This window comes from Magnolia sinica, chromosome 2, assembly GCF_029962835.1.
Source record: "Magnolia sinica isolate HGM2019 chromosome 2, MsV1, whole genome shotgun sequence".
Lineage (NCBI taxonomy): Eukaryota > Viridiplantae > Streptophyta > Magnoliopsida > Magnoliales > Magnoliaceae > Magnolia > Magnolia sinica.
The window spans coordinates 81,793,401-81,796,822 of record NC_080574.1 but is presented as its reverse complement, the minus strand read 5'-3'; the positions used below and the strand labels follow the sequence as shown (position 1 = coordinate 81,796,822).

General features: G+C 38.6%; 1 long non-coding RNA gene across 1 annotated transcript; it reads right to left on the bottom strand.

Annotated features, from left to right (window-relative positions):
- Window positions 1-1,471: 1,471 nt before the first annotated feature.
- On the bottom strand, window positions 1,472-3,176 carry LOC131229366 (uncharacterized). Its single transcript, XR_009163292.1, has 2 exons — window positions 3,090-3,176; window positions 1,472-1,699 (listed from the first exon to the last, which is right to left on the bottom strand). It is a non-coding gene; the product is annotated as an uncharacterized LOC131229366 (long non-coding RNA).
- Between the last annotated feature and the right edge of the window lie 246 nt (window positions 3,177-3,422).

Here is a 3,422-nt window from a genome sequence, read left to right as displayed (position 1 = left end):
CGTGGTAAGTGTTTCATCAACACCGTCCATCTGTATCACCGTTAGCAAGATCGGTGGGCCTGATCTTGAGGGACATGTTATATCCCAACCATCGATATATGTGGACCCCGCCAGCAAGTGTTGTGGGACGCACCGTGATGCATCTGTTGATCCATATTGTCCGTCCATTTTGTTGGTGGACCACACATGTGGACCCCACCAGTTACCTACCTGCTATGTGGACGTCTACACGTCCTGTGAGCCTGACCTTGATGTATGTGTTTTATCAATACCGTCCACCCATCTTGTGAAGGCTGACCTGTTTATCAGGTGGACCACACTGCAAAACTTAGTGGAGAACTGAACGTCCACCATTGAAATCCTTTTGGGAGCAAAGAAGTTCTGGATCAATATGAAATTATTTTTCCTCTTAATTTAGGTCTTTGTGACCATATGAACAGATTGGATGGAAAATAAATGTTATGGTGGCCCTGTGAAGTTTAACAGTGAAAGTCATTATCTCCACAACTATTTGTGGTATGGTCCAGATGACCTTCCGACATCATTCTTTTTTTGGGTAATGCTCTAAAATGATCTTTATACATAGATGAATGGTGTAGATAGTCCTACTAGGACGATGGGCCCACTTGATGTATATGAGGCCCATTGTTGTGACCATGTGATGCGGCCCACTTGATGTATTTGAGGCCCATGGATTGAGGCCCAATGTGATGCATAGAAGGCCCATGGATTAAGGCCTAATGTGATGTATATAAGGCCCATGAGTGAGGCCTAATATGATGTATGTGAGGCCCTTGTGTGATGCTTAAAGCCATCACTACCAAAAAACAGGGTAATGCCGATGGTTGAAAACTGTTGGCAATGACCTTCCCTGACAGATTTTAGCCATCGCAAGGCCCGTCGGCAAAGGGTGCGTCGGCGTTGCCCACCAACGGATAAAAACCGCTGGAATTTTCAATGGCTAAAATCTATCAGCGTTGCCAACGATAAGGGCGACGGCCAAAACCGTCGGCGTTTTTGACGGCTAAAACCGTCGGCGTTTCCAACAGTAAAGAGTGATAGCCAAAACCATCGGTTTTTTCGACGGTTTTTAGCCGTCGACGATTCTCATAAATTAAAAAAAAAAAAAATTTGAAATATATAATATATCATCCATTGAATTTGGATGATATATTTCTTGCCTTTTCTATTGTGTAGACTTACCTTCTCAAATAGGTTAGTTCGTTCAGGGTTTTGGAGAAATAGGTACATCTAGAAATGGACGTGTGCTAGATCAACGCACACATCCATTTCTAGATATACCCATTTCTCAAAAGCCCTGAATGAACCAACCTATTTGAGAAGGCAAGTCTACATAATAAAAAAGCACATGCATGACATACCAAAAACTTTTAAAGGCAACAAGAAGCAAAAAACTAGCTTGGCATACCAAAAATAACTCATATCTCTTTCGGCTTGTGAGAAGAACATGAAAGCAGACATAGCTCTCTTTGGTGCATTAGGATCATTTTTCTTCTTTGGTTTTCTTCTTTGAACCATCTTCATCTCCATCCTTGGATTTCCTCTTAGAAGAAGATGCCTTAGGAGTAGCTGCTTTCATTTATAAGAGCCTTAAAGTACTTGGGCCATATCCACAATCCATTTCTCCTCTTGAGGAGCAAGCACCATAACAGGTAAGAAAGAGCTGACCCTTTTGTAACTGTGAACACATTCAATTAGAATTTATTTTTTTTTACGAAAAAAAAAAAAAGCAATTGCAAAAGTTAAAAGAATCATGGGAAGATCATACAAATTATAAAAAATCTAATAAGAAATTAGTGTTGTAGCATTGGAAATATATTAATTGCAAATCAATAAATCAAGATGATACTTAAAGGTTCCAAATCACATGAAATATTTCAAAAATGGCAATATTAAAAAAACATGACTTCCCATCCAATACGACCAACAAATATCTTACAGCCCAGAATATCAACTTCTGCATTTTCTTAGAAAAAATAAGCATAACACCCAGATCCATAGCTCAAGTGGTAGACTGAGTGAAAGATACCTCGTTTCAACACTAAGGTCTTGGTATCGATTCCTAAGTGGGGGTGGCTAACAGTGAAGTGTGAACTGATAGTGGGTGTACTAATAAGCTAAAAAAAAAAGAGCATAGAAAATATTGAAGAGCATGTAAAAAATAAAATAAAATAAGAAATACACAAGAAAAAATGGTTGCCCATGACATTCTCAAAGAACAAAGAGAAACTACTTACCACAACAGAACAAACCCATGCTCAATATCAGTAAGTCTAAGGATCTTTCAAAACAGGTTTGTATTGTCTTGGAATATGGTTTTCCAATCAATTTGGATGGAACTTAGCATGTAAAATTTGTATCCAGTCTAAGATGAAAAAGAATGTTCCAAATGACAGATGAATCATGTTTAAAGCCCAGTGTAGATAATGTATGGCAAAGCACCCTCCATCCCTTCATCTAAAAGCCATGGTTGAAGGTATTGGCTAAATCTTTGACCCTGCACATACGTTGTATCTGAAAATGATCCACCACACTCAAAGCCACAATTTTAATGAACCTGCATAGCTCATGATCATACTACATCCAAATCACCTGCTGTAGATTGACTTTGGTCAACTAATGTAGATCTTGTCTAACAAATCACCTCAATCCATTGAGCCAAAATCCATTTATCTATAATCTTAGTACAAAGAGTATAAAAGCTAACTATCCTTTATTAGGATTAATCTAGGAGCAGTTCTAAACTTGTATAGTTCCTGTAAAAGACTCTAAAAATACTAACATGGCAAACCTTCTCTAAGTGAAACATGTGCATAATATGTGGAAAAACTGTCGAGCTATCCCTACTTGTCAAATCTCAGTCAAAAGCATGTGTAGCTAAGTTGGGATGAACTATTGAGCCTCTTGGAAGACCCAAAATAAGCGGAATAAAAAGGTAAAACTAAAAGGAGTGATCATAAGGAAAGCATGATGCACATTGATTTTCAGTTGTGAATTTGAGTTTATTAGTAGAAAGAAAAAGAAAGAGGAAAAAGAAAAGAAAAAGCATCTAATGAAATGAGCAGTACCTGCAACTTGATCCTTGTAAGCAACAAGTAGGTCATGTGCTGCTCTAAGCACACATTCCAGTGCTTCTCCAGGTAACTGGTCCACAGAAAGTGCAAGAAGTGAAGTCAATCACAACAAGCAAACTTTCTTATCATGTTCCCTGCAATCACCATAGGACTATTGAAGCCGCCGGAAAAGTTTTACAACATGAGGAGGAAAACAATCTGAGAAGCCGAAGTCACCTTCTAAAATTAGCATGCAAACCACCTTTTTTAACCGATTGTAGCATCTGACACCAGAGATTAAAAACGTCTGCTGCCACCCCAAGCTTTTGCAATATGCCAAGTGTCATT